Raw genomic sequence first — 13,547 nt, 5'->3', positions numbered from 1 at the left:
CTCAATAATCAGCTTCTGTCAGCATCCGAGGAGCAAAGACATCCCTCCCTGATGCTTTCCCTGCAGCCCTTTTATCTACGCTGCCTTGACTGAAAACATTTTCGCAGCCACAATGCTAACAATATCGCACATCTTTTCAAATATTAAGTCATCCCTAAATGGTAAAAAAAAAAAAATAAAAATTGTAAAACAGCAGACTAGACAGTGATAACCACTAATTTAGAATCTACATGATACAAGGGTCTTACCAGTCAGGTCATTCCTTATGAATACTCATTTGGATTGACAATGTCTCTATATAAACAATTAGCAATTTATTCCAGTTATCTCCATCTCACTTTATCAGGATATAGATTCATTCAAACCCTTTGTTTAAAAAAAATAAAAAATTAAAATAAGCCACTGTTGATTTCCTTACCAATTCCTTATCAGGATAAAAATAAAAATTGTCTTTTTCTTAGATATATGATATCCCAATACAAGTATGTTTCAATACTCCACAGCAACCTTTTTGAATATTAGCTTTTATCTTTCATTTTCCTTCTTTTTTCCTGCATCAGTGTCCCCCCCACACACACATATAAATACAAACAGAAAACCTAGGGAAAACAAAATACTACCTAGACCAACCACTGCTAGCTAAAGACATTTGAAAATGAGACAATTCATGATCTCTGTAGACAGGAGAATTTTTTGCTTAAGTAGGTCAGGAAAGACTTTGTTTAACATAAATGTAATATAAAAGACCTCGCAGTTCAAATATTTCATCATTCACATGACTTACATGTAGTCTGTAGCATAAGCACCATGAAAAGCAGTCTTCTCTTGCGCTAGATTTATACTTATTTATTTATTATTTAAGGGAGTAGAAACTGAAATATGAGCACCAAGGAATTGTTAATGGGTGTCAGTCTGTGAGGTAGCCTCTCCAGCTCTCACTCACCATAATCATGTGTCTGTGCAAGGAAGATAACGTACACATGCCCTCTGTGTCTCTGATGACATCCCATGATGTCCTCTGTGGGACAGCATGAGAGGTTTTTCTTCCTCTAAGGTGTCATGGTTTAACCCCAACCAGCATCCAAACCCTATGCAGCCACTTGCTCACTCCCCCACCAGCAAGATTGGGGAGAGAATCAGAAATGTAAAAGCCAGAAACCTCACAGGCTGAGATAAAAGAATAGTGAAAGCAAATGCCATGCATGGAAGCAAAACAAAAGGAGAAATTAGTTCACTGCTTCCCACAGGCAGGCAGGTGTTCAGCCATCTCCAGGACAGCAGGGGTCCATCATGCCATGATGGTGACTTGGGAAGATACATGCCATCAATCCAAATATCCTTTCATTCCTCCTTCTTCCCTTCATTTTACCTACAGGGAAGGATGTTGTAGGCGTGGAATATGCCTTTGGTCAGTTTGGGTCACCTGTCACAACCATGTCTTTCCTAAATTTCCCTTGGACCCCCAGCCATCACACCAGCCTGGCAGTAGAAGTAGAAAAGATCTTGTCTCTGTGTAAGCTCTCCTCACCAATAACAAAAACATCTCTATATTATCAACTCTGTGTTTTTCAAAAATTGAAAACATAACCCAATACCAGCCACTGTGAAGAAAATTAACTCTACCCCAGAAAAAAACAGTACATAAGGGAAGTTCAACATATAGACGAAAGCCATTGTTCCTTATGTATCCCATATTTGCACCTAGTCACAGTAAAATTGAGGATCAGAATTTCAGTGTTAAACTTCAGAGCTCATATCTAACCCTTAGTGTTTTGACACTGATTTTGATATTATTTTAATCTATTTTTAGTTTACAGATTCAGCATCAATTTTCTGAAAGACAATAAAAAAGGAAAAAAAAGATTACTTAGACATGATAGATAGATAGAGTTATATCTTAATTAGTAATGAAGCACATGACGTGCTATATGAAAATATTATTTCCAGCATTACAAGCATTATAGTATTAGAAATAACTCTACAACTTTAATTCCAGTTCATAAATTATTGCAAGCACTTAGTGTGCTATATAACTCTTAGCTGAAGATCCTACATGCCTTTAAACCAGCTTTTGAAAAACCTGCAGCTTTGACAGGGAAATCAAGCCACAGTATTCACTCTCAAGGAAAAGATATCCTTGCACAAATCTTACTTTTGAGTTCAGCAGATATCCTTGCACAAATCTTACTTTTGAGTTCAGCAGAAGTATCACGGATAAGGGAAAACAAAACAAAACAAAAAAAAAATAGTGGTGTGTTACTTACTACATTTAGAGGCTCATTAATTTAGTTTAAGAGTGAAGAGCTTAACAGTATTTGTAAGCATGGAATTAACCAAAATTGGAAACTGAAGGATATTCCTTCTGGAGTGTAATATGCAAGTCTTAGTAACATCAGTTCAGTGTGGGTATTTTAATAAAAGATAACCTTCCCATCCTACACAATACATCTTGCTACATTTTCATTCATTCCAAGAGACAGATTCTTCAGGAATTTTCAGCTGTTCACTCCAAGATGGAAAGTGTAATTTGTGCTTTGATGCACAAATGAATGAATGAATGAATGAAGATTTTCCAATCCAACACAGGAGTTTGTGACTGAAATTCAAAGATGCAATTCTTAGTACTTTGGGTCCAACAGCACAGCAGTTGAAAATTAACTTTTCATTTTCATCTCCTGTATGGTCAGTACAGGAAAGAAGCCCTAAATAGTAGACAAGCATCCAGTCTTGTTCATACAGCAAATGAAAAAAAAAACTGCAACCCAGCAGACCATGCTGTGATGTCCACTGTATACAGAACCTACATTGTTTAAAGGTCCTACCCCACCTTGCCTTGTGAGTGTTTATCCAGCTTTACAATGCCTTTAAGTCTGCAATGACATCGATTTTGATCAATTTAGAAGCGTGAGATTATATTCATTTTAAATATCTTCTCTGGAATGGTGAGGATATTTCTTAAATCAGATGTCACTTGTGAAAAATCATAGAAACACTCATCCACTGCTTCATTCTGCAAAAGTGGTGTCAGTTCAGCCTTTCAGGGCACAGAATCACATCTGCTCTCTGGCTTTTTACAAATATTTCTTTCCACAATTGCAAGGCTGTCAAAGAACTTTTAGGCTTCCAAAGGAAAACATGACAAGGAGTCACAATTAACATTCATTGTATCTGTTTGAATCTGATTCTCATGTGCATAAAGAGCTCTATATTTCTTCCTCAATGTCTCCAAACAAAGTGAAGTGGCTGGTTTTATTTTTAAGTACTTGCAATAAATGAGTACTGAAGGTTAGGAAAGAACTAGTACAAAAAAGTTTATCAGATCTTTAGCAATACAACAATTTACTCACAAGCTTGGCCTTTTCCATGTAAATAAAGCAAAATCAGCATTTCACAGTTTACACATTAAAAGCCAGCCTAGAAAATCAGCACCAAAAACTGTATCGTACCTTAGCGGACTTTCTGAGAGACCAGAGAATGAGGATCCTGTTCTAAAAGATATTTATTTTTAGTTCAAATGAGTCCCGCATCCAGACAGCTCCAGTCACCATATTTGAAAAAGAAAAGCAGTGGGAGAAGAGAGCTCTGAAGCACCTTGGTAAAACTCCAAGGTTTATTTCCATCCCAAGGGCCAAACATTTCAGTGCTTATTCAGGGAAAAACTCTCGCATATTTCAGGTGGATTTTCCTCTATCACCTAGGATTTCACTTTCTCTGAAAATAGCTGTATTTCTTCAGCATGCCAGACAGAAAGTTGTATTTTCTGATCTTACAAAATGCAAAATTAAGAAAGCAAAACTGAAAGCATAAGAACATATGCAAACAAGACCCCTTACCATAGATCAATATTTGGGCAGTTGTTGGATCAATATGAATGGGATAGATGTTCAATGCTCTGCCAGATCAAACACTAATAAAATGCTTTTGCTTGGTACAAAATAGCCTAGGTGATTTCTTCTGCAATATGGGTATTACGAGTCTAGAGAAAGTTCCAGTTCTGGGGTTAAGAGGTGTGACAGGGTCACAGGCCAAGGTCACATGGGTCAGATTCAACCTCTGACACGCACTCTAGAAGGACCCCAAGCACAAAACTTTTATCTGTATGGTGTCTCTCAATCCTACACTTCTGTGGAGAGCTCAGCTCTGGGGATAGCAGTTGCCTTGGGACACAAAGGAACTATAGTACTTTTAACCTCTGGGTTCAAACACAATTTATACCCACTCAGGTAATGAATTAACATTTTCATCCTCTTCTCCCCAGCTACACTCTACAATGATCAGTGCCTCCTAGACCCTTGTCCTTCCTCCTCCTCTTCTGATGTTCCTTGGAAGTAAGACAGGGAGACACAAAATACAGGAATTAAACTTCCAAGTGATACAAAACCTGTGACACATGAAACAGCTTCAGCTCCCCATCTTCTTCCCCATCCCTCTTGTTTTCCTGAAAGGGGCAGCCAGCCAAGCATCTGATGTACATACACTGATGAAGAAATGTTGTGAGTTGTATGTTCTACCTTTAGAGTAAGGTCATACTGCAGGGTAGGTCCTTATAGCTACAGGAGGTTGAACTTGGTGTGTAGCTGTAGCTCGTGTGATCTGCAGTGGCTACATCTACAGTAAAATGAGTACTGCTGCTAAGGAAAGGAGGGGGTGACGGGATTCTCATCTAACATCCTCTTGCACTTAAGAGATGTTGGAGCTGTGGCTGATGCTATTTCTTCTCAAGCTAAATAAGGTTTCGTCTTCATGCACACACCCCTTGCAAGTGCCCTTTTCAAATTAAAACCTCCCCAGACAACAGTAATAGGTAAAGCAGCTTATAAAATACTGGGTGGAGAAAGATGCATATTGATGCTAACTACCTAAGCCTTCAGCTTTTCAATTATGTCATGATGACCTTTTAAAAATCATTTATTGACTGGAAAAAATATGGAGAGCTGGTTGAACCTGATCTCACCAAGGTGCCACTGCAGTGCTAATAACCAAACCATACTCTGTATTCAAGGAATGAGGTTTTAAATAGGAAAGTAATAATGACATTAAAATTCCAAAGAAGAAAAAAAAGTCATAAATTGAATTTGTCACTATGTAGGATAACCTAAAGTGAATTTCTGGCATGACAGAAGTTCTCTTGGGAAAACAGAGTGCTTGTCTCAAAAGCAACATTACAACTAGGCACTATGTGGTCCCTTTTTTAGAAAAACACGTGTTTGCACTGGGATAGCTTGTCAGATAGATATATATTTTTTTTAATCATGGCAGGTTTATAAATGCAGTTGCCTGCATTCTTCCAAGCATTATTAAGCGTGTCACATTAATTGTACAAAGCCATTTTGCTCTGCTCAGCAAATCAGACTTCTATATATATCTTGGGAAAAAAAAGTAGGCATGTGGTCAGAAAAACAGCTGCCAGTCAGGCTCCTCTTCTACAACCAAAACAATGGCTAGCCAAAACCTGCATAGGTTTTGGCTGCATAAGGCAGCTTCAGCTGTGTCAAGTGCTGCAAAACATACCAAGATGTCCCCACAAAATCTCTGAGTAAACAAAAGCATTGCTCCTAAGTATCCTTCACAGCTACAGCTGCTCAAGACTTCTTTCTGAAAACAGATACCTCAGGAACCGGGGCCGGACTGAATGTAGAAAAATGTGTAATACAGCACAGCAGCAAGCAAAAAGGTGAGAAAAAAAAAAAACAACAGCCTGCAGAATGGCCAAAAAGGGAGCATTTCCAGTGCAAGCGCGCAGGTGACCACAGGAAATTCAATGAAGACCTGCAGCAAACTACAAACTTCTCACCCCCTGAAAAAGAACTGAAATGCTTATATTCTGTTCTGTCTTCAAGAAGACTGGAGGACCTAAATGCAAGGCTTGCAGAAAGATGGTACATTGGACTTGGAGACAGAGGAGCATGTGAGCTGCTTCTCCTTTCACCCTATTTCCTTCCAGAGGCCACTGGGCTGAGTAAAGCATTCAGGGAAAAAAGACTCTCTCTGACAAGCTTATTTCAGCAAACAAATTGAGAAACCTCCCTCAGCTCACAGGGAGGAACTAAAACAACCTCATTCAACTGAGATAAGTCTTCAGAAATGGGAGCCACTTCAAGATGACATGAACCTCCACATCACAGCTTAACCAAGGGATCAGTTCATCTATTTGTGTGGAGAAAAGGGAGAACAAGTATGCTTTTCAGGACTCAGAAGTACACATAGCCCTTCAGAAGTGCCCACATAAAGGGGATTTCTTGAATCTCCCAGTTGTCCAGACTAAGCTCTAACTCCAAACTTCAGTATTTCATTCCATCACTTTTCCCGTCCCTTATCTTTTTTTCTGCAAAGGGATGCTGAAATATTTGGCTTGACTCACAAAGTCCCGGTACACTTAAGTGTACCCCTATCACCTAAGGGGTTACACTTACAGAGCTTCACTATCTAATTTTCACTCACATAACTATATGAAATGAATGCCAAAAAAGTATTATCAAACCATTTGTATTGGGGTTTTCAAATTAAATGAGAACAGAACACACACAGCACTATGTGTGTGTCTATTTGCTACAAAGTTCTGAAGTGAGATATCAACATTACTGAAATTAATATGCAGTAGACTTGGTTCACGATGGCATGTCTCCAGCATCATAAGTAAATTGTGAATGAGGCTTGGGATTCTATTTTTAAAGTATTTTTCCTCCTTCTGGGAACCATTTGTGTATGAGACAAGTTGCACTTGTTCCCTTCAGCAATTAAAAAAACCTGTTTGTTTCCAAATATTCAGATGTTAAAACAAGATTTTCTGCAGGACTTCCACTTCATGGCCAAGTTATTAGCCATTATGGTTATTTTTTACTTTTTTACTAAGCATTACTCACTAATGTAATTGAAGCATCTCACCAGAGCCTGCTCTGTGAAGGGATCACTGCAAAAGGCAGTCAAACTGTTTGTTCTCCTCAGCTGCAGTCCATACCCAGGCCCTAGAGCTGCAGGGACTAGCAAGGAAGCAGGGGGGGAGTGGTGACTTTTCCACTGGGAGTTCCAGTCACTTTTCTCCAAATTCGGAGCCTGCTCAGCTGGGCAGATCCAGTTGCTTCCCCGCAGCTGGCTACACCAATGTAAAGTAGCTGAAAGCACTCATGGCAGCAAAAGCATTTCTGTATCCTAGTATCACATCACTTCAGAACATGTAACATAATTAAATGAAGCAGGGAAGTACAATCATCCCCACAGCAACACATGCAACTTAGGCACATCAATGGCAGGCCCACAGTTAGTCTACTTCTAGTCACACTATCTCCAAGTAGAAAAAGAAGCCCCAAGCACATGCTACAAAAACCAAAAGTGATCTAGTATTTCCCCCAAAATGGTAACTTGTCCCCAGAAGAATCAAAACGAAAACCATCATGCAGCTTGGTTTCCTGTGGAACACTGCTATACTGCAATTAGTTTGGGGTATTTTCCTTAATGTATCATTCTTCACCTGTCCACTGCCAATGTGATTTGTCCCATGCCTCGGAAGGAAAGGCAAGTCTTTTTACACCTGTGTCCTTTTCAGAAAAGTTTCCTTCCCCTACCTCTGCATCTAGCCAGTGCAATAAATAACCACCAGCATGCAAATCAACTCGATCTAGTCTCCACATTTCCTCCATCTGTTATCATCTGCTCCTCCCTCATAATTGCACTGGTTTCTTCAGAAGAAAATGTATGACACATGTAAACTGTATTTCTTCAGAGCAGAGATGGGTTATGAACTGCTCATTACTAACATGGGACAAGATCTCAGAAGTGCAATCCATGGGAAAAAATGCAACTGATGGTCTCCAATGGCCAAAAAACCAAAAAAAGTGTCAGCTACTATTTGGAAACACAGAGGGTTTAAAAAACACCATCATCATATAAATCAATAGTATTCCTATCTTGGATACCAGCTTTTCCTGCTATAAGGAAAGAAGATGACCCAATGTCCTGATAAAAGTTATGGAGACAGCTTCTGTGCAATGATTGCCTGCCATAAATTCCAGGAAGGTCTTTAGGACCATCACCTGAGTATGCAAGGATAATATTGAAGGCCGGAATTAAACTGGAGTTGAAAAAGGTGAGGGATGTGAAGGACAAATAAGAGCATCGGTCAGTACATCAGCAGCAAAAAGAGGACTAAGGAAATTTGGCACTGCTCCTAAGTGGGACAGAGCACAAGCTGCATGGGATACAGAAAAGAGTACATCAGTGCCATCACTGCTGGCATGGTGTAGTCCTGGAGCTCCCAGATCCTTATGGAGACCAGCAAAGTTTGAGGGAGAAAGATGCTGTTCTTGGATGAGGAGCATGAAGTTAGAGACTACTTAAGTAAACTGGACAAATGTAAGCTCATGGGATCACATGGCAAGTGATAACACAAACAAGCTGGCCAATGTCACTGTGAGGCCACCTTCTGCCATCTCTCAATAATCACAGTGTTTGTGAGAGGTTCCCAGAGGCTGCAGGCAAGCAGATCTGAGATACAGCATCAAGGAAGATACAGCTGAGCAGCTTCACCTGAAAACCTGGGAGATTATTTTCAGACACAGTAAGAGCAAGAACTTCCAGACTGGGAACTGTCAGCATGGATACAACCAAAAGCAAATAATGCCTGACCAGCCTGAGCTGAAAAGAGAAGGCTCTGTAAGATAAGAAGAGAGCAGAAGTTGTTTACTTGGACTCTGCTTGTGACATGCTACCCCATAGCATCCTCACAGTCAAGCAGGAGATAAGGAATGGACATGTGGGCTCTGCAACAGAGCAAGGGAAAAGTAGCATGACAGTGCATTTTCCAGATGCAGTTTTTTCAATATTATTAATTCTGAGGTAACAGGAAAGATCATGGCACAACAAACTTTGGCCTGAATCTAAAATTTTAATACATGAAAATTGGCAGATTTTGCTACTATGTAGGAGAGAGCGTCCAGATGCAGAAGGATCTGTTCATGCCAGTGATTATTTTTAGATGATTACCAATGTCCATCTGAACACACCAATGTACCCTGCTTTCAGATGACACTGAAGTACAAGAATACTTCATTCAGTCTTAATATTTCAATGATACAATTGCCCATCATGTCCTCTGCAAGGAACAGGACTCTCTGCACTGGTTTATAATAATGCCTTTTGAGTCAGTTGGTCTTACCAGCTATTACCCTACAACAAACACAATACGTCTTATAAAATTGTGCCCAAAAAAGACATGTCCTCTTAAACACCTATTTCCTAGCCCAGAACCTGGCTCTAGTATCATGTTTTTGAGAATTTGTGTTTATGATTTTAACAGCTTATTCTAATGTTTGAGGACTACCCATATTTCTAGTCTATACTTTTTAAAACAAAACAAAAAAAAGCATACTCTCTACCAGGATATAAGTGCCTCTATTTAATTGCCTTTATTAAGGGATAATGTAGAAAAGAGTCAGATCTGTTTTCCTTTTTTTTTCCTACTTACTCTTTCTCCCCTTCTATGCTTGTAGCTCCACACATTTAAAGCTTTAAAAAGTCAATATCCAAAACCAGTAAAATTCTGCGTGCACTGTGCAGTTTTAAAATTATTTGATCAAACTGCTTTTAACATTCACTTGCCAAAACACAACTTTTACTCATGCTTTTAAGATCATACAACAAGTGTACTTGCAACACATAGGCCTGGGTATAGGCCCTTCCCCTAGGTAGGGGAAGGAAAGGAATGACCCAAGAGGCAACGGAAAAATTATGCATGGGGCAAAGGAGAGAGCCAGGTGTCAGGCAGGGCTGCACAAGACCAGAGGGTTTGTTGCCCATCCTTTGGGCTGCATCCCTGGGTTCCCGTCCCCGACCCTTCCAGCCCCACCAGCCAGCTCTGCCCTCTCTCTGTGCCCCTCAAGGTGCTAAGTTTGAACAACTGCACGCACTTGATGGCCTAAATTTACACCTCTGCCCCAGCGCTACAGGCTGGGACAGCAAGCCTGTCCCCGTGCTTTGCCACCTATGGGTCACCCAACTCCAGGTCTCCCCGTCCTCTCCTCCCTTGTCTGGGAGGGGCCAAAGACGGCGGGGCTGGCCAGGCCTGGCACGGCCTGTCCTCTCATGCCTCGGCTGAGACATGGCTCCAGCATGGGCCCTTCTCCAGAGGTCACCGGCCGCTCCCCTTGCACTGCTCCCTTCTGCCAGCCGGCCATGGCTCCGTGCCCAGATTAAACCCGATAAGCCCCGGGCAGGCTGCCGTGGGGCCTGCCGGACAGGCTGGGCTCTGGAAGGACTCGGTGGGTCCTGCTAAGGGGCTCAGAGCGGGTGGTGGCCACTCTCCTTGCCCACAGCAGCGATAGCCCATTGCTGGGCTGCCCGCCGGCCTCCGGGGTGCGAGTGCGGCTGGGCACCTGTGTGTGGGTCAGTACGTGTGTGCGTGTGCACCCATGTGTATACGTTTGTATTTGTGTATGTTTGTGCATACGTGCGTGTGTACATACCTGTATATACGTGTGTGTGTGTATGTACAGACGTACCCGACACCCGCTCTCCCCGTTCCCTCACAGCGCCCCACTCGCGGGTCAACCCCAGCACCCTGCGCGCGCACGCGCAGCCCCAAGCCCCGCCCCGCGCGCCCGCCTGGCAGGCTCCCCCACGCCACGGCCCCGCGCTGCCGTCTTCCAACATGGCGGCCCCCGCCTCGCGTGCGCGGGCGCGCAGGCGCCGTCTCGGTTCCGCTCTTCCGCCGGGCGCCGCCGCGAGTGCACACGGCCGGAAGGCGCGGCCCGGCAGATCTCTATGGTTGCCCGCGGTGGGTAGCGCGCCGCCGCCGCCTCGCCTCGCCTCGCCCCCGCCCGCGCTGCACGCCGGGACACGGCCGGTCCTCCCTCCTTCTCTCCCTCCTTCTCTCCCTCCCTCCTTCCCGCGCACCCCCCCGCGCGCCCCGAGCCTGCGCCGCGCCGACATCCGCGTTGTCCCAAGATGGAGGTGCGGGGCTCGCGCTGAGCGCGGCCCGGCCGACACAGGAGCAGGAGGAGGAGACGCGCTCGACCGGCCCGGCCCGTCCGCCCGCCTCTCCTTCCCCGCCGTGCCAGGCCGCGTCTCCGGCGGCACCGGTAGCAGCAGCGGCGGCGCCTCCTCTTTGCCCGCGGCCCGGCCTCGAGTGCGGCGCGGCCCCCGCATGAGCCCGGGCGGCAGTGGCGGCGGGAGCGCCCGGGAGCAGCAGCCGAGGTGCCCAGGTCGGTGTGGGCGCTGCGCTGGGCCGGGAGCGGGGATGGCGCTCGGCTCCCGCTGGCCCTGAAGGGGAGGGACGCGGCCCTGCCAGCTCCCCCGCGCCGGGGAGGGGAAGGCGGCAGCCCCGGGGGTCCTCTGCGTCCGCGCCGTGAGACACATGGGTGCGGGGCCGCCCCGGGAAGGCCGGGCGGGCGGGTGACTCCGAGCTTCTCCCGCCCCCCTGGGGAGACCGGGCTCTCTGGGCGACCTTGGGTGAACCTAGCCTGCCCCTGCCTCAGTTTCTCGGTTCGGTGGCTGCTCTTCGGGGCTGCTGTGGGCATGGGAAGGCTCGGTGCCGTCGGCGGCGCGGCCGGCTGCCGGAATGGGAAGTACTGCGAGGGTCTCTTAAGTAATAGCCAAGGCCTTTTTGACAAAGTGGGTCTATCAGTTGACCGTGTTACCTTCTGTCCAGTCTGAAGAGTTGGATCTGAACCTGTGAGCAGGCTGCCTTGCTGATGCATGTGATCTGTCGCTCCTGGCTGCAGAACTTCTGGACTTCAGTGTTTAGGCATACCTACAGTATTTCTGTTAAGGGATGTTACAGTTTACTATTGATTTGTAAATCAGATGTCTAAGATGATGTATTGTGGTTATTCAGAAGTTACTACTACTTAAGAAACAAAATAAGTTTCACATTTTTCCTTTAAGTGACAAGAACCTGTAATTTATAGACTTGTAGTTATTCCTTTTCTTTTTTCTCCGGTTAATGGAAATACTTGTTCATGTTTCCTTCTGTGCAATGTGTTGGTCTAATTCTCGGACTAAGCGTGTCTTACACATCACTTCAGGGATGGTCCCTCTGTCTGTATGGAAACTTACCTGCCTCAGTAAGAGTCTGCAAACCTGAAGCCCTGTGAGAAATCAGCTTCTCAGTGGTTTTACCATGCTTCTTGCATGTCTAGCAGAAAGTTTTTCAGTGGAAAATTGTACCCGATTTTAGCTTTGATTTCTTAACAAAGTAAGACTTGCGTGATTGTATTGTCAATTTATCTTCTTTTCTTTCTCTCTCTTTTATTTTTTTTTTCTTGAATAGCTGACTGGTTTGAAAGGGAGAGGTCTAAAAGATAAGATTAAGTTCCTAATTCATGCAAATAGCATCCAATTAGAGAGATTCCCTGCTAAGAGAGAAGCCATGCTCTGAGTTGTACTGTGTTGTTAGATGCTTATGATGGGGGGAGAGGGAAACGATGGAGATAGTGCGAGGTGTACTTCTTGATAAGAATGAAAATTGTTGGAAAATGGGCCTACAGTTCTCACAAACTGCTTGGTTTAGACATTGGCTCTGAATAGCTGTGCCCTTTCATTGTGGAAACATTTGAAGGTACCTTTTAGAAATTTGAAAATAGGGGAAAACTCAATTTAGTTGAGTGTTTGAATTGAAAGTATGAAATGTGTATTGCTAAATAGATATGGATATATGGAGAAAACTATCACGTGTTTGTCTTTTAAAACAGATGCAGTCTGTAATGCAGTATCATTCTGTCAACTCAGTACAGAAAAATAGTGAAAGAAAACCTAACCCCCTACTTAAATTAGAGCTAATACTTCTAATTGAAATTATTTCTGTACAATATTACAGATGCTTCATCTGTCTTTTACAATTATATTCCATTCTACTCTGTTTGCTATTTAATGTAGTAGCATCTTTCCTGCTGGAATTAAGAAGTTCGTTTTATTTATCAGAGGTGTTTGCTGTTTCTCCTCATTGGAGTGTCCTGAGCATTTCCCAAGAATATAGAAATAAAAGCACCAAGAGATACCAAAATGAATGTTTGATTTATTCAGGTTTATTTCAGGGTATGATTCTGTGACTTTGTAAAAAAAAATCAGGCTTGAACAGCAGTGTGTTTTAAAGCCTAGATTTCTCAGTCCAAGTCCTCTTTAGAACTCTAAAGTTGTGTGGGTTTGATCCTTTCCTTTTTAATAACAAACAAGACTTCTGGTCTTTTCCTTTTTTTTAATTGCTGCTGCTGTTTAAAAACATGGCAATGATGACCCTTTTGTGAATGGAATTGAAAACTGTGTGTATATGTTGAATACGTCTAGGGATGTTCTCACCCTGTTGGGAGTCCCTGTTAGAGTACCTGGAAGTTGTCCCCAATTGTTTTAATCAACTTGAGAAAATAAACCAGGTTATTTTTCATATAATTTAACTTTTCCTTTGAAAGTATAAAATGTCATGTGTACCACCAGGACCCAGCACTCACAGTATAAAATCATGCTTGTTTCATTATGATTATGTCCTTTGTTGACATATTCTTCACTAGTTCTCAGAATTCACAGGTTCTGCTTAACCAGATAAATAATGGGGGTGGAAA

General features: G+C 43.3%; 1 protein-coding gene across 7 annotated transcripts in view; it reads left to right on the top strand.

Moving 5' to 3' along the window:
• The first annotated feature begins 10,738 nt into the window (after positions 1-10,738).
• UBE3A (ubiquitin protein ligase E3A) overlaps positions 10,739-13,547 on the top strand; it is a 52,513-nt gene continuing 49,704 nt past the window's right edge. For all 7 annotated transcript variants that reach the window (XM_014249758.2, XM_005516520.3, XM_088051207.1 and 4 more), the window contains exon 1: positions 10,739-11,195. The gene's annotated coding sequence lies outside the window, so the exon portion shown is untranslated. The remainder of the gene's footprint in view (positions 11,196-13,547) is intronic.

Source organism: Pseudopodoces humilis, chromosome 2 (genome assembly GCF_049639895.1).
Source record: "Pseudopodoces humilis isolate 2021_Gansu_Grassland_sample_001 chromosome 2, ASM4963989v1, whole genome shotgun sequence".
NCBI lineage: Eukaryota > Metazoa > Chordata > Aves > Passeriformes > Paridae > Pseudopodoces > Pseudopodoces humilis.
The sequence above is the reverse complement of the archived record's forward strand: the minus strand, read 5'-3'. Positions and strand labels throughout refer to the sequence as shown.